A 24,714-nucleotide genomic window follows, 5' to 3' on the forward strand; every position below is an offset into this window, starting at 1 on the left:
CCGCTAACCCAAGGCCCGTTACGCCCTATCCGAATTAGGCCCAGTAGCGTCATTTGGGCCATCCAATATGATTCCAGCCCGTTTTCACTTCTGGCCCATGTATGGCCCATGACGTCTTTCCATCCATATGAGGCCCTATGTAACTCTTGGCCTATTAACGGTCCGTGGTGAAACTGGCCCGTAATGAACAGTGTATCACTTTACACCCATTAACGACCCATGGTGAAACTGGCCCGTAATGAACAGTGTATCACTTTATACCCATTAACGGCCCGTTATTCCATTGAGCCGTTTCCAGCCCATGTTATCTTTTGGCCTTCTCAGAGCCCATTTATTCTTGGGCTCATTTACAATATTCGTTTACTTACGGCCCGTTACTGTCATTTTCTGCTTGTGGGCCAAATTCAGCTCGTGGTTACAGTCGGCCCGTTTGTGGTCCGTTAATACGTTGGGCTATTTTCATAGTGTCATCAAATACGACCTATTAACGATGGCCCGTTACAGTCGGCCCATGAACGGACGATTCCAACTCTAGCCCGTTTACGACCATAATGAGGCCTGTTATTGGCCCATGTTTGGCCAATCGATCATACGTCCCATATAAGGCTCATTGATGATACGGCCCGTAGAAGACCCATTGTTTCTACGGCCCATAGAAGGCCTACTGTTTCTACGGCCCATAGAAGGCCCACTGTTTCTACGGCCCGTAGGAGGCCCAGTGTCACTACAGTAAATATTAGCCCATGGTTATTCTGGCCTAGTTTTAAAAAATAGGTTATTGCAGCCACTAGTTAACCGCGGAAAAAGAACTGCAATAACTACAAGCAAACAAATAAACAAGACAACAAGGAAATAAATAAGCAAGTAACTAACGCTAGGCTATCACGGCTATTACACATATTACATCCACTGGGCATCAAAGTTCGCCACCAGTGCAAATATAGGGAACAAAGCAGCATATCATATACACTGGCCGTCAAAATTGGCCACCAGTGCAAATAAAAGTGGCAGCAAAACAAGAGCATAACTGAAACAACTTCAGAAGAGCTCAAGAAACGTTATCCTGGGTATCCACCATGCTGGCAATAAGCTTAGCAAGCTGATTAGCTTTGTCCTGTTTGGCGCTAAAATCCTCCAACGCTTGCTGTTGCACCAGAAAGTATGCATCTGAATGCTCCAGGGACTTCCGCAGTCCTTCCGCTTCTTGTCGCAGCACAGCTGATCGATCTCTTTCAGCTTGTAGTTGAGACTCAAGAAACCGAACTAATTCAGACAGTGAGTTTGAATAGCTTGTGCAAGCGGTAGTGGCCAGTAACTCCAACACTAAACCAAGACAGGATGTGTCACTATTCTGAACCTTATCTGCATTACTTCCTTTACCGTTTCTTAATAAGGCACTCTTCCCCAATATTCTGTCAGCATTCTAAAAGAATAAACAAGCAGACACATAACAAGTTTAGCATGTACTAGTATATGAAACTCATTTCGGTGAACCAGTTCATTAGTAAGGTGGACAGGATTAAACTACCAAGTCTTCTATTGCCAAGTACTAGTACATAATAAAAGCATCAAACAAACATATATCTATGTCCTATGGTAGGAATGGAATCTTAAATTAGAACATTTGTTCTTCAGGTTTAGGCACTTGTTCTATATGAACAGAGTACAGTAAGACGCAAGAATATAATACTTAAAAATAGAAAATGAGCTCATAGACCTTACCACATTCTTGGTTCGGGACCAGTAGAGAACAAGGCATTCCCAGTCATCGTCCAGTAAATGTGTCTCAGGAGAACGTAAGGGAATTTGATGAGTTTCTTTGCCGGTGAAGTACGTTTCCTTCAGGTAATTCTGATACTGCCACCAAGCATTCTTGAAGATAGTAGAGGTATTAGCACAGCTTACCTCATCCTGAGTTTTCAAATCGGTCCTTCTCTATAGAGAAAAATGGGAAAATTTGCTGTATTATAACCATCATGGAGGTAGGATGTATGGGACGAAGCAAAGTAATTGCCATGAATAACATTACTTACACATAACTCCTGGACAAACACCTGCAACTGGCATTTTCCTTCATCTTCAGTATAATATTTCCAAGATGGGAAGATACGCACATACGATTTAACAACATCAAATGCGATAGATGCTAAACTACGACTAGCTGGTTGTGCTTCCTCCACAGGAATAGGCGTACTAACTGGTGGAGTTGGGGTTCGCCGTGATAGTACTGGCCCTTTGGGCACTGGAGCTGCCTTACTAACTGCTCTTGTTTGGGAGCTCTGTGGTGGAGATGGTGCTCTGTCAACAGGAACTGGGTTACTATCGGCTGGGGTTGTGGTTAGATTGGGTGAAGCTGGTTCTCTGTCCATCGTAGTAGGGGTACAATCTGCGAGAGTTTGGGTTATGTGTGGTAGGACTGGTTCTTGTGCATGTACAACCGGGGTGCTATCTCCACCAAGAGGTAGCACTGTTTTATTTGAAGACCGTGTTTTTGGTCCGCTAGATACTGGCATCACCCGCTCCAATTCAAATAGCTGATAAACAGGAAACATAGTTGAATGTACAGACATTGTATGAGAGACAGATGCAATAGATAGTGTGGAAAAAAGAGGGCATGAAATAGTTGACATGTATATTATTTAACTAAAACGGATAGCATGACATAATTTCACATATATGATGTCTATCTAAACTGGATAGCATAGCATAACATAATTCAAAGATATGATGAATAACTAAACAGGATCGCATGACATAATTCACCTACATATTATCTAAGCAATCAGGATCGCATCATTTAATTCACATATGTGATTTATATGCTAAACAAAGGGCATTCGATATGATGTCTGAACTAAGAACATGGTGTTGAATATTGTGTATATGATGTCTAAACTATGCAATGCAAGACACCGTATGCATGATATGAGCAATATAACCGTGCCAAGTTCGAGCATACACCTCAGTGGGGGAATATGACTGGTCATCTGTCTCTGAATCCATCTCTGAGGAGCTATTGGGACCCAACAAGAGATCTGCTTCGACAGGTAGCACTGTCTGCTCTGAAGGCCTTGTTTTCACTCTAGATTTTTCCATCTCCCACCCAAATGGCTGATTCACAGGAAGAGTAGTTTAATGTACAAACATTGTCGACAAATGGAAATGTAATGAAGAAAAGGATGGGCAAGATATCATTCAAATATATGATGCCTGGTTAAACAGGATGGCATTGCACATTTCACATATATTATGGCTGGCTAAAAGACATGAGAGTGCATAATTCCCATATATGATATAGAAACTAAACAGATGGCATTACAGAACATGTCTAAACTAAGCAGATGACATATATGATGTCAAAAGTAGGCACTGCAAGGAAACATATACATGATATGACTAACATCATAATGCCAAGGTAGAGCAAACACCTTGGGGGGGTAAATAGGAGTGGTCAGCGGCGTCCGAATCCGCCTCAAAACAGATATCTTCCTCTGGATTACAATCTGGAGAGGGATGGAGAGGGTTTGCCATTGAACCCACCATGGAGAGATGTCTGCATGACATTGTATTGCCGCGCAAAACTCTTCTCTTTTTCTCTACATGTTCAGCATGACTGTGTACAATATCTGACATGCATACGAAAAAAATATGGTGAGATTATGTAAGGAGAGCATGCAGAAATTTAGAGTGATGGTAACAACCAGTGGATCGATGTTTTTCCGTTGAACCAAAATAGCCCTAATGGATCGACATGAATGTATAGTAATAAGTGATGCAACAAGTGTACAACCTCTTTGTCGTAGCCATGTTGACCTCAGCATCATTGGGTTGGTCGCTGAAGCAGTTGAGGCAGAGGTGGCTGTCGGAGGTGTGGAGGAAGATCTAAGGAATCTGTAGACGGCGTCCAGGGCACTGCTCTGTTGTGATGGATCGTTCTGTCGTTGGAGCAGCTCCGGTGAGTCGTAAGACATCAAGGCTGAAGCAGCACAAGACATACATCGTCAATCTCAAGTGGGATTCTAATAGCATTTCCAATAGATGATGTAAAATGGATGTAAAATTAACATCACCAAAAACCACCTGACTACAACAGATGAGGTAAAAACTGTTGACTCTGAACTTAACTGTCGAAACAGAAATTTATTGTGGAATCTGAATGCTACTGTCGAAACTGAACGCAATAGTAGCAGAAAGGCACTTGACATGTAGTTTAGGGAGGGCCTGCATTTCATCTTCAACCTGCACCCCCCTGAGCCTCCAGCCACCACCGGCCGAACCACCGGCCCCAGCGCCGCCTCGCCGCCCCGAAACAACTCGCCACCGCCGCCCCGGCCAGCCCTCTAGGCCCACCGCCCCCCACCCTGAACCCTAAGATAGATAGTGGGGTACCTCTCCGGCGAGCCCCCGTCCCCGCTGCGGGTGATTCTTCCTTAACTCCGGCGAGCCCCCCAACCCCTGAAAATCGGCTGACCCAAAAGTCGATTCAGTTGACTGAAGTGTGGCTTAATCGGAGCAGAGCAGCAGCACGAGCGAGGGGGAGAGCAGTAGCAGCAACTGGGCGAGCGAGCGATCGAGCGAGAGCCAGAGCAGCAGGAGCAGATCCGGCTGGTATGGACGCCGCCGCCGAAGGGGCCTCGCACTGGGGGAGAGCCGCCCTGGAGATGTCGCCCACGGTGCCGGCTTCAAGGTAGCCGCTCCATGGGGGTGCGGGATGGAGCACCGTCAGCGCCGGGAGGTCGAGTTAAGGAGAAGGTGCGATGCGATGAGTGTACAACCTCTTTTGTGGCGCCGAGTAGGCCTCGGCTTCGTCCGAGGAGTCGGTGAGGATGTTGTGTTTCCGGTGGAGCAGGTTAAGGCGACGCTGTGGGGATGGAGCAGCCACGATAGACGAGGCGATCGTCGGAGCAGCTCCTTGGAGGTGGAGGACGGGGCGGCTGAACCGGCGGGACGGCGAGATGGATGACGTATCCTCATTCGAGGAGGTGGACGAGGGACGTCGAGCTGTTGTGGTGGACAACATCGTCGGGGAAGAGGCTCCGGCTGGGCAGCAGTGACGTGGCGGACGGAGGAGGGTGGGGTTTCATGGCTGGAGCGGAGAGGTTAAGGCGGCCTGGGATTTCGAATGGCGAAAAGGGGGCGATGGGAGGGGGTGAAGCATGACTTAGGAACGCGCTTGTCCAAAATGTAGGGTGTGTTACAAAAGTACCTCCCACCGATTTGAACTAGCGGCCCTTTCGGATCAGGGTTAGAAGGGGGATTTCGCGTGTTGGGATTTGGCAGCTAGAGGGAGTTTTGGCGCGCGTTGTAATTTCGGGATAGCAAGGCGCGGGTTGTGAAGGCGCCAATTTTGGGAGCATGATACCTGAATTTTCGGGATATAACCAGACGAGGGTTGAATTTTAGGGACAAGCCTAACGTGTAGTAATATTGTACTTGTACGTACCAAATCAATTTGCACTTCCCTCAACCAAAAAGAAAGCGAAAAAAATAAAACTATTCACACCACACAAAGAGAGAGTCTTGCCCCGTTTTACTATACAAATGCTATTCAAAGCTACTCCCTCCTTCCATCTATATAGGTCCTAATGCGTTTTTCGATGCTAACTTTGACCAAATATTAGAGCAATGATATATGACATGCAACTTACACAAAGCACACCGTTAAATTCGTCTGTGAAAGGTTCTTTCAATGATATAATTTTCACATTGTGTATGTCATGTACTATTAATCTTGTCAATAGACAAAGACGGTCTTAAAAATCTCATTACGCCCTATATAGATGGAAGGAGGGAGTATGAATCCATGTTATGTCCGATTAAATTTTTTCGCTTGCTGTATAATGCATGTAACCTGCTCATACCAACATTTTAGTGCATTCCAAATGTCTATACTACCGCTGCAATTCGAACTAAATTTGAATTCGTTTCTCTATTTCAATAAGAATCTACAATCATGATTCTTGCCAACTTCAACCATCATAGTTTCATTGCTATCCGCCAGATATAAATCAGACGGCCTATAATGCAGGATGGCAGGCACACCATCATCAACAACTCCGTTTTTTATAAGAGTAGAGATAAAATATATTAGATGTAGTATACCATGTTCATAACCACACCATGTGTATCACCATTATATATATTCACACATCCGTCGGTTTGAAACACTATGATAAATTCTTCAAATATCCGAATTCGCTTTTTCTAATGAAGTATATATGATCTCTATTCGTCTTTTGCACCCATAGAACCCTCTTATTTTTGTAGCTAGCGCTAACTTTCTCTTGTGCATGCACACGCCCGCATCCCTCTCACCCTCCCTCGGCATTCTCTATCTCCATCGCGCAAATTCGTCTTTTCACTTTAGGTCGTTCACCCACGGTGTGTGTAGGCCCCCCAGCTCCTTCTTTACGGCACACATCGATCGATATGCCTCTCTAGCCAGGTGTGCCTAGCACAAACACAAGCTTCCCCTCTTCTCTTGTCACCGTGCATGCCTCACTCCCACCACTCTTTTCATCGTTCTCGTACTCGCACACTCCTCCCCCTCGATATAGTATGCCTCTCGTACCACCTCCTACATGCATCCCTCTCTCTCTATCCTTCTCCTCGTGCCTCATTTGCTTCTCACACGCACATGCATGTATACCGATCGATCTCCCAACATATACCTAGATCGACTTTAACTACCCCCCCATCGATCGACGTACCTCACAAGTTATGTCTCTCCTTTCTCTTACAAAGGGCGATTGATCTTCCTATGTAGTTACGTCTGCTTACCACAGCCACATCGTCCCCCCTCATCATTCGTGCATGCCTCCTGACCCGTCTCTCACACGCACGTGCACAGACAACAAGCAGCCATCTCCTCTTTTATTGATATTGCGGGCGTGCCCTCCGTTTGTGTAGCAAGCCTCCCACCATTTGTTAGAAGCAACTCCACTACCACCCCCTCCAACACTCTAGCTCTGTCTCTCTCCCAACCTAATTCATCTCCTGCACATATGGATGGATGCCGATCGATCTCCCTTAATACATGAGGCAGATCGATCTCCTTAATACATGAGGTAGGCCTCTCTCCTCCTCCACACATATACCAGCCATTGTACCTCTAAAGTTAATTGGGCCTCCCTCTTCCCGCACCACACACCGATAGTCGAGCGCTGCAGGTAGGTATCCATGCCACAGAGACAAACTACACATGTCCCATCTCACGTTCCAGTAGGCCTGCAACTCTATATCTTTGACGTGGGCACACACAAATTCGATGGCACTCTTTATCGATCGCGCGCGCGCACACACACACACATCATCCCTCTCTTTGATTTTATGGACACCTCAAGCCGATGATACCTCCACTCTCTTCTCGTGGATCGCCCCCTCTATATATATGTTATATCCAGGACTCTATTTCACACACATTGCATATGTTAAATAGTTTGATTGACCCCCCCCCACAAAAAAAACTCTCAAGAACCCACACACCATATCTATCTAGGTTTGTATGTCTCTCACACAACCCCACGTAGGTGGTGTACGTATACAAGAAGAGAATAGGTGCACCATGCACATACTCACGGTTCGTGCCCAGCCACACCCGCGCGGGTACACGGTGGAGCTCATTTCTTTACGAACTGGCAGCCCACGTGCTAATTTGAACGCCTGTAGCGGTTGTTTACCTAGGGAGGTCGTGTACCACGCGTGCACGAAACAAAGTTCGACTTGACGCGTTGCCACATTATTTTTAAATAAAGTTATAGCGCTCAATGGCACGTACATAGAATATAAAACGATTTGTATGGAGGAAAAGGTAGTCCGCTCTTCAGAGTATCTCACACAAGGCTCCGGTGGCCTCTCTCTCTCTCTCTCACCGTTGGTCACTGATCCGGCCGCATCCCGTCCGCCGGGGGAAAGGGAGTGCGGTGGCGTCTCTCTCTCTCTCACCGTTGGTCACTGATCCGGCCGCATCCCGTACGTCGGGGGAAAGGGAGTGCGGTGGCCTCTCTCTCTCTCTCTCATCGTTGGTCACTGATCCGGTCGCATCCCGTCCATTGGGGGAAAGGAAGGAAGTGCATCGTTTCTCCGTTTGACGGCGCCGAGGCAGTACGTCCCGATTTGCGGTACACGCCGTTCTCTCTGACCAAGCTCCGGCGCAGCATGGCCTACGCCACCTGCTCGCAGATTCCGCCCGCCGCCGCTCACCTAGTTACATCCCGACGACCTCCAGGTATCCCCTCCGGCCTTGCTCCACTGCCCGTTTTCCCACGTCCCTGCATGTGGATCTTCCATAGTTCTTTGCCCAAACCATAGCTCGTCCGGCGTACTTTCCATATTGCATTCTCGTCCTCACACCGTTTTAGACAAACACAACCGTGTTGTTATCTTCCCTTAGGACAAGGAATATGCTTCTTTTTTGTCGTCGCATGTGTCATCAACTGTTATTGGCCAGTAATTGTTTCCTTTCTACCTCTTTTTTGCAAACAAGGCTATCCATTTCACGTCGTTGCTATTGCGACCTTTTGGTGAACTGCACAAATCACTTTTTTCTTAAGAGTGTTTTGTGCAGTTGTACTAAAATGTCACATGGGCAACATCTCTACATTTCAGTGCGACTAAACAAAGGGAGATTGGTTTTTCTCTATCCTCCTCATCCAACTCCGAGCCTAATCTTCTTCAACTAGTTAGTCTTAAGAGAGACTGCAAAGGTGTCCGGCTTCTATTTGTGTGTTTATTGTTTCATCAGCAGTCCTCTATTATCGTAATCACACTTGATATCTTTGGAACAGGGATGCTCAGCTCTATTTTAGTGGAACTGCACAAAATGATCGGAATGTTGCATGCTCCAGACAGCTACTTTTTTCCCAACATGCCTTGTTGATTTAGACAGAGCTGGGGGGACGTTGCTGCCAATGAAAGCACGGATCAATTTTAATTTAACACCTTCTCACAACTCTGTCTTCAGTTGTGATGTAATTATTAGCTCTGATCTGCTAATAATTGACATGCATTAGCAAGGAAGTTAGTTTTTTATTGTTTCCGAAAGAGCATCGATGGCAAGACACGCGAAACAAAAGCTGAAAGCTCACACCATTGTACAATTTCATGTCACTGGAAAATTATTTGTATAGTACATCAATTATGTAAACAAATGATGGAAGCTTGATAGCATTGCCAGAAGCCTCTTCATCATCCGAGTCCATGTGCCATGCACAAAATTATACTCCTTCGTTCCTAAATATTTGTCTTTTTACAAATTTCAAACGGGCATATTTTAGAGTGTAGATTCACTCATTTTGCTTCGTATGTGTACTCCCTCCGTTCCTAAATATTCTATTCGTCTTAACAGAGATTTCAACAAGTGACTACATACGGAGCAAAATGAGTGAATCTACACTCTAAAATATGTCTATATACATCTGTATGTGCCAGTCCATTTGAAATCTCTAAAAAGACAAATATTTGAGTAGTCACTCGTTGAAATCTCTAGAAAGACAAATACTCCGGAGTATATTTAAGAACCGAGGGGCTAGTGCACAACCGCATGGGAGACTCAGCTCGGTCGTTGCGCCGCATTAATAGTGAGTAATGTGCAGTCAAATCATAAGCCCCACCTTCCCACTGTAAGTTGCTCTGAAGAAGCAACCATCAATACGCTCTTCTTTGAATCCACTCATACTACTCCATCAGTCACTGTTTATACAGTGCGCTTCAGAAAAAAGAAAAAAATCTGTGGGACCAAGGCGACTAGCGATCGGCCTGAAAAATAGCATTGTTAGTTATAGCACGGCGTCTATTACCAGAGGGAATAATGCGTACACACATGCATGCAGTGCTTCCACCCCGGGTACACACATGCATGCACTCCGTATTAGTACAGAACATGGAGAGAAAATTGTGGACTTGATTGCGGTTACCACGCCCTAATTAATTGAGCATTAAACCAAACGCGTCTAAAGTCTCTCTGGTGGTGGAAATGCACTGAGAGAAATGCATCATAATGAAGCGCGCCCTGCAAATTGTGACGGAGGGTGGAGTAGTATGAAGCTGCAAAACCAAGTACGCGTACTACTGCGCTTGGCTCTTCGCCCCTTCGTGAAGTCGAACAATGATGGTACTTCGCATGTTGGGTACTACAGTGTATGCCTCTGACAATCTGACACCGAATGGACTGATGCATGTCCACCGAGGGTAGGTTGCATTAGTTAAAAGGCGTAAGCGAGCTTCACCTTGTACTGCAAGCTTCTCCTCGTTCTGCGAGTTGACGGGACACACCAAAAAGTAGTGCTAGTCCATACTCCCTCCTTTCCGGTTAATATGGCTTAATATTTTTTGCGGGTAAATGAGAGAGCTTTATTCATATATAAGCATTCTTAGGACGATCAGCCAAGACACTGGTCACTAGGAAGCGAGGTACCCCGCAAAAAAAGAAGTAGGAAGCGAGGTGTTTCACCAAGCCAGCTCTCGGCCACATTCAAAGTGCAGTAAGCACGGTTCGCACGAAGATGCGCCGCAAGGTTTGCTGACGTGTTTACATGCTGAATAACAAAAAAAGAGGAAATATTACTGAGCGCTACTATTTTTAACAGGATATGAGCCAGAATTAAGCAAGAATTGTGGCGAGTGTTCCATGCAATCAACTTCCATTATCACATGCGAGAACCCTCGAAGAGAACCAAATGTGTTGAAGATTGCTTTATCACATTTTAAAATTATAATAAGAGTGCAGATGCTCCTCCATCCGGTTCCTAGTACTAGTATAGTATGTACCTTTATGGACTATAGTAGTAGTACTAGTAAAATTTGCGCTTGGCTGTTCGGGAAGTTGAACAATAATAGCACTAGTAGTATAGTGTATGCTTCTGGCAATCTGACACCGAATTGACTGTTGCATGTCCACCGCCTGATCGAGGGAGAGCTTGCATTAGTCAAAAGTTTCTCCTTGTCCTGCGAGCCACCACGCGCAAGCTTCTCCCGTCCTGCAACCTTCTCCTCGTTCGGCAAGTTGACGAGACACAACAAAGTAATGCTAGTCCATGCTGCCTCCTCTCCGGTTAATATGGCTTAATTTCAAACGAGATAAATACACTGTCTGTCACTGTATATTTGTAAAAATACGGTCAGTGGACTTCATAATACGCTCATTGCGCTCAATATATATATTTTCCGGTGTTCATACGGTCACTAGCTCACCCTGACTGAGTATGTGTGTGCATGCACGTGTAGGTTGAGCACTTGAGCATGACCGTGTGTGTTCCGTCGTGTGCTCGAACATGCATGCATTAGGGCGTCGCGCGCGTTTTTGCGTCCATGTGTACGTGTGACTATTTCATACACGTAGGGGGAGTACGTGTAGGGGCCACTAAGGAGCAGTCAAATCACACAGTAAGTTAGTCGAAAGAAGCAACCATCATTTCACTCTTGAATGACACATACGCAATATAAAATGGTTGATATGGAGAGAAAAAGAAAACCACTATATATACACTAGCACGAGCCTAAGCTACAAGCATGCTTGCTTAGGTTGCTCTCTTCACGAGCATAGAACGACGGGCCTGATCCCACAGCTAGGGGAAGGGAACAATGTTCTGCGTAGATGTGGTCGACATCGGCGAGGGAGAAAACCCACAGTCGGTGCGTCCCAATCGGGGGTCACCGCGGTATGGGCCGATGCCGCATCCCAACCGCCCTTCTATCTACAGCCCGACGTCCCAGGTAGTCCATCTTCCTTTTGGAGCCGGCTTGCTCCACTGCCGTAGCTCCATCTCCATGTCGATCTTTCTCTAGTTCTACCGGCTTCTACTTGTGATGAGTTTATGTCTCATGAACTAGTGCCAGTACTATTATTCTAATCACACTTCTTCAATATCTTTGCCATCAGGGATGCTCAGGTCGATTTTAGTGGAACTGCACAAAAGCATCGTATGATCCGAGGGTGCCAGCCGTCTTTCCTTCGACAGTTCTACCTGGCCAGGAAATTAAATCATGTTTAGGGTTTAGGGTTTAAGTCGTAGTGACCCCATCAGTAGTTTTTCTATCATACACACTCTCACAACTTTTTCTTTAGTTGTGAAGTAAATATTGGCTATGATCTGTGAATCATTGAGATGCATCAGCATGCGTGTTAGTTTTCCTTTGTATTTGATGGAATGTTGTAATGGGGCAACCTTGGAATAGGAATGAAAATGGAGTGGAAAAGTTTCCGTTTTTCCGGAGAAAAAATGGAAACGGGGAGAAACCAACATTTTGTTTCGTTGGATCGCGCCATCGAGCAAAACCAACGTTTAAATCACGTCTGTCGTGTTCGTGTCTATCCCTCCTCCACGGCTCGACCCCACACGGTCGCTCGGCATGCCACTCACTGCAAACCGAGTAGTATACCATAACTTTCCCGCCTGCTTGTCGATGGATCACGCCATGGAGTACCAGCACTACTGGAAGAGATTGACGAGTTGGGGGAGGACAGCTAGCTGTAGCACGGACTCCCAAGAACTTACTACTAGAAGAGATCGGGCATGTTGTAGCCGGCTATTGCGACCTTTGAACGCGGAGCAGCCGCGTGCACCCGGAAGCGGCGCGGGCGACGCTCTCTCGGCCGGTGCGCCGCTTCAATGCCGGCGCCAGTGAGAGGTCGCGTCCGCTCTGGCCGGGCATGAATGCGGCACTGACCGTTTCGGGCGGGAAGCACACGCGGGTGATGAAGAGGGTTCGGGTTGGTCAGGACCGGCCGTGGCAGCGGTCCGGACGTGCGCAAACAAGAGATGTTGTACGTTAATATTGCTGCGTATATAATTAACAACGTAAATAATGTGCCAGTTGGACAAATATGATTGGAGATGGAGATGGAAATGGAAATGGAATTTTACGTAAACACGGATATGCATGTCTATGTCTATGTGTGTGTGCGCGACGACTCTCGCGACCTGGAAGCGAGGGCGTGTTTTTGATCGAGTTTTCTTTCTTGGTACGTTAGAAAATCAGTTTGTCTAATTCACATCTAGATGTTATTTAAGGATATCACATCTAAGCTCCCACAAGTATATAAGGTAGTAACAAGAAACAAAAGAAAACTAGGAAAAGACCACAAACAAAGTGGACATCAACTTATATGTGACATAACTATGTCACATCTAGATGTGTCCTAGACAGACCCTTAAAAAATTGTCCGCCAGTTTTCGTTTCTTTTTTCCGGGAACGCGCGTATTCTATTTAAAACCACTGCTATGGAGATATTTTTTTACTCCATTATAGCCTCTTGTTTTATAGAGTTTCTCGTGTCTCGCTCTCTCACCCTCTCCATATCAAAACAAGATGACAATGTCCACTCTATATCTCTCCTCACCGGTGGTCACAGATCCAGCCAAATCCCGTCCGCTGCGGGAGGTGAGGAGGTGCAGCGTTGACGTTGTCGCCGTCGGCGACGGAGGAAGCCGATGCGCACCGTCCTCTCGGAGCCGTCGCTGGCGCGGACGAAGATCCTCCACGCCCTTGTTCGCTGCCGTCATGTGGGTAGATCCCGCACGCCCACCTAAACGACATATTGCCCACCTGAGGTATAACTTCTTGTACTGGTCTAGCTCCCCAGGTCGCTGCGTGCGGGTTTTCTTCTATGCGACTACTCCCCAGCTCCCCTTGCATAGTAGCTAGGGTTCGTCGGCTGGTCCAACATCACCTACTAGTACTATTATAGAGGAAATGCCACTCAAAAAGTTGTCCTGATTTATGCCTTGGTGGAGGTATACATGTTGTTTCGACAAAAAGTACATGGTGGTTGTGCGGTCATTGTCCATATGGTGGTAGTACTATCACTGGTTAAATGAAGAAATGCTTTTTTTTCTCGGGTATCCTGGTTTAGTTCCCATCAAGATAATTATGATGCTTCTGTTTGTTGGTGTACTTTTCATTAATTCTTATTGACAATTGAGATGTCGTTGCTAACCCTTTTTTATATTTTTGGAAACAGCGATGCGTGTCTCCATACCCGGGCATGTCTTCCTCAATTTTAGTGGAACTGCACAAAATTGGATGGCCATTGTTGTTCTGCCTCACTGTCCTCTGCCACATGGTTCTTCCTTCCTCGAGCTTGATTACTGAGAAGAAACAGACCACAGTGAGGATTTGTCAAACTTCTTAGGTGCCTCACCCAAACTTGATGCCAAATGGATGATGCATCACCACGATGACCTATCGATGCTCATGGTTGCGCCTCATGGTTGCGTCGGCTGGTGAAGCTGATCGATTTTCGACGAAAAACAAGCTGTCTTCCATCAGTGCTCTTTGCTTGTTACGCACAAAGATGATATCCTTTGTTAGTTCACCTTGGTTGCGTTGGAGACGCAGTCGTCTTTCACATTGGTGCAATTTTCGCTAGGGTTTTACGACAGGTGGGCCCAAAATGTGGCTGGCTCACCTGTCATACAGCCAAAAGCAGGTGCAGTGAAGGCACCGGAGCTCAGTCCATACTACAGTAGTATATATATAAGCGGGAACCTCGTCGCTTGTTCACTAGGGTTTGCACTCTCCACACGCTCGCCGCACTACATATATGTTACACGCTGGAGGCTCAGCGTTCATTTCCTAGGGTTTGCTATATTCATAGTCTCTCACCCTCTCTTCACCAGATCTAAACAAGACTGTGTTGGCCTCTTGTCTCTCTCTCCCCCCTCACAGCTGGTGAAGGAGGCGTCCGTATCCCGTTGCACCGAGAAGGGGAGGAGGTGCAACGTTCACTCTATCGCCTTCGGCGAGGGAGCCAATCCACTGCCGGCTACGCTGTTCTCTTTCACCCAACGCCTTTGCGGGAGGGCCACCGACCCCTTCTTCCCCGCTGCCGTACATAGTGTGGGTAGATCCGGCCTCCCACCACACGCCTTGCCACATCCCGACGACCCTAAGGTATAAGTTTCTTTGAAACCGTCGTTGCTCTAGCTGCATGTGGATCTTTTTCGATCTCTAGTCGAATCTAGGTCTTGGTTCAAAGAGGAAAGAAGGGTGCGGTGGGATGGAGCAAGAATCTAGGACGTGGTTCAATGAGGAAAGGAGGGGCGGAAAGTAGTATAGACTGGCTATCCAGCCGCTTTGTAGGTCAAAAAGGGAAAAGGGGGGTAACCCAGTACACACATCTGTAAGGAACCGATCTCTTTGTTGAAAAGGGAAAGAAACTGGAGGGTCGGGTAGTTTGTGCACGACTAGATTTGCTGCCGTCACATAGGAAGAAGGTTCAAAGAGAACAAATATGGGACCAGCGCATATATGCTGCTTGGCTACATACTCTGCATCATCCATTTATACGTGTGGACGCACATGGTGCTGGCATGTCCCATGCAGCTATTTTGCTGTTGTTAATCTCAGAATTAACTATTGATCTGTTTTAAAAGAATTTCTCTGTTAATATGAATCAATGCAACCATTTTAGAAATGCTACTGTCCTATACTTTGTTTTCCATCAAGATAAGGTAGATGCTTCTTTTTGTGGCCGCATGTTTCATCCTCCTTTATTGGCCAGTAATTGTTTTCTTTTTTGCCTCTTAAAACAGGGATATCTATTCAACTTGTTGCTATAGAAAACTTAAATGTCACACCGGCAACTTTGCTTGATTTCAGTGCAAGTGCACAAAACTTGATTGGATTTCCTATTCGTGTTGGTAGATTCGTATTTTATGTTGGTCGTCTCATGAAAGGTCAGTACAGGCCTTCATCCACATGATTGTGCAGTGTGCTTTGAGATGTTGTGCTACTTGTATTGGTACTGTTTTAAATAAATGATGAATTGAAGCTATTGTATTGCTGTCTTTTCCCATTAAGTAGTGAACAAAAATGGGACCAACCCAGACATGATTCTTGTTGCTTTGTTACAACAAATTCATCACCACCCCCTTTATAAGCCAGTAATTGGTACCACTCTCAGAATTAACTACTGAATCTTATTTCAAAACTGCAACACTTGTTAGGGATTGACGGGATTACCATTTTTGTGGTCGCATGTTTCATCCTCCTTTATTAGCCAGTAATTGATTCCTTTTTTGCCTCTGTTTATACATGGATATCTATTCAACTTGTTGCTATTGTGACATTTTGCTTCGCTATGCGAAACACTTTGCTTGATTTCAGTGCAACTGCACAAAACGAGATTGGATTTCCTATTCGTGTTGGCAGATTCGTACGTGATCTTGTGTGCGTCATGACAGGTTGGTACTTGCCTTCATCCACATGATTGTGCAGTGTGTTTTGAGATGTTGTGCTATTGTATTGGTACTGTTTTAAATAAATAATGAATTGAAGCTATTGTATTCCTGTCTTTTCCCATTAAGTAGTGAACAAAAATGGGACCAACCCAGACATGATGCTTGTTGCTTTGTTACAACAAATTCAGCATCACCCCCTTTATAAGCCAGTAATTGATGCCACTCTCAGAATTAACTATTGAATCTTATTTCAAAACTGCAACACTTGTTAGGGGTTGGCGGGATTACCATTTTTGTGGCCGCATGTTTCACCCTCCTTTATTAGCCAGTAATTGATTCCTTTTTTGCCTCTGTTTATACAGGGATATCTATTCAACTTGTTGCTATTGCGACATTTTGCTTCGCTACGCGAAACACTTTTCTTGATTTTAGTGCAACTGCACAAAACGAGATTGGATTTCCTATTCGTGTTGGCAGATTCGTATTTTATCATTGTCGGTCTCATGAAAGGTCAGTACAGGCCTTCATCCACATGATTGTGCAGTGTGCTTTGAGATGTTGTGCTACTTGTATTGGTACTGTTTTAAATAAATGTTGAATTGAAGCTATTGTATTGCTGTCTTTTCCCTTTAAGTAGTAAACCAAAATGGAACCAACCCAGACATGATTCTTGTTGCTTTGTTACAACAAACTCTGCATCATCCCCTTTATAAGTAGATGGAAGCACATACTGTTGTTGCGCCCACTCTACCCTGGAACTGAATCTTAGTTCAAAACTACAAACACTTGTTAGGGATCGGCAGGAGTACCATTTCTGTTAGGGATCGGCCGGAGTACATGTCTAAGAAATGTATTGTTCAGATAATGTCTCTGTTATTATATATCAGTTACAGACTTACAGTGTTTTACAAATGCTACTATCCTGCTTTGTAGTTCTTTCTACATGTTTAACCAAGGTATTGTTAAGATAATGTCTCTGTTAAAATGAATCAGTCGCATTGTTTTAGGAATGATACTTTTCTGCTTTTTCGTTCTTTATACATCTTGAAACAAGGCATTGTTAAGATAATGTCTCAGTTAATATGAATGAATTACACTGATTGAGAATTGCTACTCTCCTGTTTTGTTTCCCATTAAGATAAGGTAGATCAGTAGATGTTTTTCTTCTGGGAGTACAAGTCATCAACCGTTATTTCTCAGTAATTTTTTCACTTATACCTTTTGTTGCTTACAGGAATATCAAAATTAAAGCTCGGTTTTTTTTCGACTTCGATTTTAGTTCAACTGCACAAAAGGAGCCAATGTGTCCATGGCAAACTGCTGCATTACTGGGTCCAGTTGGTCGTTCCACTTTGCAGAAAGAAGCAGTCATTATTTGTGCTACATTACAAAAGGAATGACCGGGAAGCTTTACAGAGTATTAGGCCTTCCACTATGTAGGCCAAAAGAGGTGCCAATTTCACCTTTTCTTAGTTTGGCACCGAATCCCTCCATTGCTACAGCCGGTGCCATAAATATTAGACACCGTGACATGACTAGTCTGCAGAGACCATTAGCAATTTAACAACACATGGAGTGCCCTGGGCAAGAAGTGCCCAAACAAGTACAAGAAGCGACAGGACTCCACGATCATAGGCATTACATATTTTGAATGGGAAAAGCTTGTCAAAGTTTAATCATCGATGTTAGCACGAAGCGACAGGACTCCACGATCATAGGCATTACATATTTTGAATGGGAAAAGCTTGTCAAAGTTTAATCATTGATGTTAGCAAGAAGACGTTAGTTTAATATATTGGAATTGGAAAACCTTGTCAAAATTTGCTCATTGATGTTAGCCAGAAGACATGCATTTGATATTTTTGAGTGGGACGCCCTTGCTGTGAGTAGCGTCGAGTGTTTTTTCCTATTCCTGTGTTCAGTTTAGAAGTAAATAGTTACTCTGCTGAGGTATTCCTGTGTTAAGAGTTTGTTCTGAATATTGTCTATGTAATGCTAGGCCTTGTGTTTGATTGCAAAGTTGAGCTTGGAATGTTGTGGCATGCGGCATCACGAGCTGTTCACCGTGCCTCCCGAGAATAATGCTTTGTATTGTTTTGCATGTCGATCTAATGCCAGTGATTTGCTTGTTAAGAAGATCATCCTCTTCTATTGTTTCCGTTCTTAAGAAGTTCATCGTCTGATGTTTCAGTCATAACCTATACGACAAGTCGGGTAGTTTAGACATGAAACCATATGATCTTCCGACCAACTCATGATATTAGGCCGTGATTGGATCGTCGTTTTCCAACCAAAACCGCTTGTAAAACTGACGCTTGTAAATTAAAGCAGATGGTGTCGGGCGAAGGTGCTTGGTTGGTCGATTTCGACTAGTAAAATATCGGAAGTACTTGACACACGATAAAAACGTTGAACGACACTCGGACGATTGCTAATCCAGCCGTTAGCTGCTGTTTCAGCCTTGCCCATGGATGGCATGATACGCACGTCGTGCATGTATCGTCTGGTAATGTCTTCCATATAGCAGTGCTCATAAAATATACACTGGTCTCTCAAATTACATGCGTAACCCGCCGGTTTTACTTACAGACCTCGGGCCCTCGGTTTCATTACGCCTGTATTTTACGTGTTGTTTTCGATGACGAGTAAATTACACTTGTATGTTAATACAGGTTTGAAATAAACCAGAGCTCCCAAGCGCGGCCTTACCATTTCATGCCGTCTCAGTTTCTCGAAGGTGCTCATAGGTGTTCAATGATCCTGGCTTCCTGAATGAGTAGCGGGCGCTGTATCATACCATCCGTAGGGCCCGCGAGGCCCTCTCCATTGTCCTTCGAGTTGTTGCGCTTGCCGTGGCGCCGAGCATTGTTAACATCGTCAACGAACATGAGGATTCAGGAGATGACTTTATGTTGACTGGATGACACTAGGGACCCACTAGGGCCATAGTCGTACGTAAGCAAGTGCCTCCTTATTATGTACAACTATATTTTTTTTGCTTTCTCCTGGTTTCCTGACATCATGGTCCCACACCATTGTCAACCTATGTAGTCAATATAAACTAGAGAATTGCACAAGGTGCGGCTGACAGCTGGGACCAAGCAGCTCGAGCAGTATTTGTGTTTTTAAGGCGTGAGCACTACAGAATTTTTCTTGGCGATGATTTCGTTGTTGTTCAGAGAAGAGCAGGGTATTAACTGGGCGGGCTGTGGCCCGTCTAGCCCAGGCCAGATATCCAGCCCATATACTAATTTTTTCAAGATGAAAATGGCTAGCCCAGCTATACGTCTTTTTGAGGAATACCCAGGCAAGGTCAACTTGTTATTCTCCGCCCCGCTGGGCTTTGCTCTTTCCTAGGAGGGATGCATTAGGCTTAACAGGAAAATGGGCTTTAAAAATAATAAATGGGATGTAATTATAAAAATTGGGCAGTAACTATAAAAAATGCACCAAACATGAAATTAGTTTATAAAATATTATTTATTGATTTTGAAAATCTTAAATTTTCATTGTTGCGCGCGCAATGTTTCGTTGGATTTTTACGTAATACAAATTTATATTTAATCTGACTAGAAATTTCGGGATAAAAATATTTCGGAGCCCATCAAAATGTGGGAAATTTTATTGAATTATGTCTTCAACGGTTGGTTGAAATTATTAATCATTGTCCTAGCTAGAAAATGAGCTATACTTTTAACAAACTGTAAATGGGGTGTTGTAAATTCCATTAGAATTCCAAAATGGGATGTACATTCTTACAAAACGCAAATGGGCTATAAGTTCTCTGCCACATACTTGTGGGCCTACTAAGTGACGCGTCCCCTAAAAAAATAAGTTGACGCGTATGCAAGGCTTTGCCAACTTATTATAGTCAACACACGGTTCTAGCAGCAGTGGCCGTTGGATGTCTATCCAACGGATGTCGTGCTTCTTCTTCAATCTCGGATATTCTTAGCTTCCGCCGCCCAGAAAATGATTCCTCCCCCTGACATCTGGGGCGCACCGTTTCGGAGGCTGACCTGTGGGCCTACTAAGTTGGAGCGTACCAAGGGCTTTGTCAACTTAGTCAATAATAAATGTTTCTAGCTTCAGTGACCGTACGATGTCCATCCAACGGCCGTAGTGCTTCTTCAACCTCTGGTCTTCTTGGTCCAGCCGCCCAAATCAGCGTCGGTCGTGCCGCCTGCTCCTGCCTCCCGTGGCCGGCTGTGCTGCCGCGGAGGCCTCACTGCCCCCATACTACTCCCACCGCTGGCCAGGCCATCCCTCCACTCACCCACACCCCCAGTTATTCTGCAGCGACGACAGCCTCACACCTGTAACACCCTCGATGCGACTATATCTCCCACGTGTCGAGGCACGACTTAGAGGCATAATCGCATTGAAGGCATATGTCGCAAGTGAGGTAATCTTCACTCAACCCATGTAATATAATAAGGGAAAGAGATTACATAGTTGGCTTACAATCGCCACTTCACACAATTATATGAATAAAGCATTACATCATCCAGATACAATCAAGGTCCGACTACGGAACCCAAAACAAAAGAAGAACCCCAAATGCGACAAAGGTCCCCGATCGACCCCAACCGGGCTCCACTACTGATCAACTAGAGCGAAACAACATAAAGGACAAGATCTTCATAGAGCTCCTCCTTGAGCTTGGTTGCGTCATATGCAAGGACTCATCGGCACCTGCAAGCTGATTTTGGAAGTATCTATGAGCCACGGGGACTCAGCAATCTCGCACCCTCGCGATCAAGACTATTTAAGCTTATGGGTAAGGTAAAGGTATGAGGTGGAGCTGCAGCAAGCGACTAGCTTATATGGTGGCTAACATACGCAAATGAGAGCGAGAAGAGAAGGCAAAGCACGGTCGATAAAAGTATGATCAAGAAGTGATCCTATAACAACCTACGTCAAGCATAACTCCAACAACCGTGTTCACTTCCCGGACCCCGCCGGAAAGAGACCATCACGGTTACACACGCGGTTGATTCATTTTAATTAAGGTCTACTTTAGGTTTTCTACAACCAGACGTTAACAAATTCCCATGTGCCCATAACCGCAAGCACGGCTTTCGAAAGTTCAAATCCCTGCAGGGGTGTCCCAACTTAGCCCATCACAAGCTCTCACGGTCAACGAAGGAATAGACCTCCTCCCGAGACATTCCGATCAGACTCGGTATCCCGGTACAACAAGACATTTCGACAGGGTAAAACTAAACCAGCAACACCGCCCGAATGTGCCGACAAATCCCGATAGGAGCTGCACATATCTCTTTCTCAGGGCACACTCAGATGAGCTCTCCATACAACTAAAACCAAACCTCGAGTTTCCCCGAGGGGGCGCTGCACAGGACTCTAGTTCGGACGAACACTCAGAGGAGCACTGGCCCGGGGGGGTTAGAATAAAGATGACCCTCGGGCTCGCGAAAACCCAAGGGAAGGTGGTAGGTTGTTAGTGCAAATGGTAAAACCAAGATTGGGCATTGCTGGAGGAGCTTTACTTAAGGCGAACTGTCAAGGGGTTCCCATTATAGCCCAACCACGTAAGGGACGCAAAATCCGGGAACATAACACCGATATGACGGAAACTAGGGCGGCAAGAGTGGAACAAAACACCAGGCATAGGGCTGAGCCTTCCACCCTTTACCAAGTATATAGATGCATTAATTAAATAAGATATATAATGATATCCCAACAAGTAAACATGTTCCAACAAGGAACAACATCTCCATGTTCCAACAAGGAACAAACTTCAATCTTCACTTGCAACTAACAACACTATAAGAGGGGCTGAGCAAAGCGGTAACATAGCCAATCAACGGTTTGCTAGGACAAGGTGGGTTAGAGGCTTGGTTCATCAATATAGGAGGCATGATAAGCAAGTGGTAGGCATCACAGCATAGGCATAGCAAAAGAGCGAGCAACTAAGCAAGCAAAGATAGAAGTGATTTCGAGGGTATGATCATCTTGCCTGAAATCCCGCAAGGAAGAAGAACGAGTCCATGAACAAGATAAACGGACGTAGTCGAACGGGTCCTCACAAACGCGACGTTACCGGAACCAACCCGAAGAAGCAAGCACCGGAAAGAAGCACAACATAGTAAACAACCAACACATGAACATGGTATGATATGCGGAATGCGGTATGCGATGCATATGCATGATTGGACAAGGAATACATGAACCTGGCCTCAACTTGGAAATCCAAGTGTGTAACTGGAAATGTGAGATGAAATCGCTTGAAAATGATATAAAGAACACCGGAATCGGAGTTACGGTTTGGAAATGGGAAGCGATTCAAATATGACACCGGTCTGCGATTTACAGCAAGTGGCCATCTAAATGCAATGAGATGAACATGCTACAGCACTCAAGCATGGCAACAAAATACATGGAAGGGATGCATTCAAGATGCTTAACACAAGTCTAGCACTGAGCTACGGCCAATTCATCCATTAACAGGTTCAAACAAGCATGGCAAAAATGCATATGGCAAACAGATCTCAGACTTAGTGAAATTAACACTTGTCTGGAATTTCAGATCAGGTAGCCCTCTTCGGAGCAACAAAACTACATGCTACAGGACCTGAACATGGCAAAGTAAAGCATGTAATGGAGCTACTCAAAGAGCTTAACAAAAGTCCCTTAGTGACCTTGAGCCAAAAGGGATCATAAAATACAATTGCAAGCATGTGAACATAGCAAAAACATAATCAGTTTTCAGACTTAGTGAAAACTGGCACATGCTGAAATATAACTCAAGTATGCATGTTTATGAGCTCGATGCACTCACTACGGTGCAAGTCATGGCAAGACAAGCATACATCCATCAATAAGGCATAAAATGCAAGCTATACATGGCAAGAACAAAAGCATAGCATGCACGGATCAACTACAACATCATCGGTAAAATTGCAAACAAGTCGACAATCTGCCCAGATTCACAAAGTAGCAAAAGTAGAGCTCGATTGACTCAATCTAGGGTGCTCCATAATTGCAAACAAAGACATGGATGGATATACCACTATAATATTAACAAAACATCCTTACTGATCATCCTCAAAAGAGGCACGGATCATTAGGAAACAACATGAACATATGGCATCATGAGATAAGCAGCTCAAGGACTTAGTGGAATTGCTAAGTCCCTGAAAACAGAATTATCAAGTGCACCACTTTGCAAGCTTGCACTAGTCACCACACACATCACAAAAATACATGGGTTGCACCTCTGGAAAGATGACAAAACCCTTAACAAAACATATGTAGAGCATCAGGGCATATCATGCACACATTAATCATGGCAAAAATGACAAAAACCTAAATGGAGTAGCAGATCTGACAATTATCTCAAGTAGCCCTCTTCTAACAGCATTTCGGGCATCAAGATGAACTCAAATGAAAATGATGCAATGGAATGAAATGATGTACTCTCTGGGATGAACATTTTGATATGCTATATGCATGAATCGGAGCTACGGATGCAAAGTTACGGTGCGATGAAGATGGGTAGATGAATCTAAAATCTCAGGACTTAGAAGAAATTTACCCCGCGGAAGAAGTCAACGCGGGACGAGGTGGTGCGGGACGGCGCGGATCCGGGTCGGAGGACACCGTTTGGATGGGGGAGTGGGTGGATCTGATCCCGCTCCCAGATCGGATCTGGCCCGGGGCTGAGGAGGCCGGCGACGGACGACGACGGAGGGCGGCGCAGATGGCGGTGGTGGTGCGAGGCGGCGCCGGCGACCCGGCCGGCGAAGTCCGGCGAGCGGGCGCGGGTGGCGGCGGCCGGAGCAGCGGTTTCCTGCGAGCAAGCGAGGAGGCGCGGTGGTGGGGACCTCCAAGGCGGGGCGAGGCGGGCGCGCCGGCGAGGGAGCTCGCCGTGGCGGAGCTCGCCGGCGGTAGGAAGAGCGGCGAAGGCAGCGGGGCACTCGGGCGGCGTTGGCGCTGCGGGGTTCCCAGGCGCGGGGCGGCGGCGATGGATCTGGGCCCGTGCGGGCCTGACGCGGGCCCCGTGGGCCAGCGGCGGCGGGAGGCGGCGTTGCCACCTGGCGGCTCCGGATTTGGCGCAGGGGAGGCCGGACATGTCTGGGCGCGGTCGGTTTTGTCCGGCGGCGCGAGGTAGAGGACGACTAGGGTTAGTACCGCGAAATATTCGGGGGAGGCCACATATATATAGGTAGAGGGAGCTAGGAGAGTCCAAATGAGGTGCGGTTTTCGGCCACGCGATCGTGATCGAACGCTCTAGATGATGGAGCAGGTTTAGGTGGGTTTTGGGCCAACTTGGAAGGGTGTTGGGCTGTAATACACACGAGGCCTTTTCAGTCCCTCGGTTAACTGTTGGAGTATCAAACGAAGTCCAAATGATACGAAACTTGACAGGCGGTCTACCGGTAGTAAACCAAGGCCGCTTGCCAAGTCTCAGTCCAATCCGTAAATGTTTAATCCCCACACACAAGAAGAAGGTAGAAATGGACACCGGAGGAGAACGAAGCGCCGGATTGCAAAACGGACAACGGGGAAA

Source organism: Triticum urartu, chromosome 2A (assembly GCF_056163025.1).
Source record: "Triticum urartu cultivar PI428250 chromosome 2A, HENAU_Tu73, whole genome shotgun sequence".
NCBI lineage: Eukaryota > Viridiplantae > Streptophyta > Magnoliopsida > Poales > Poaceae > Triticum > Triticum urartu.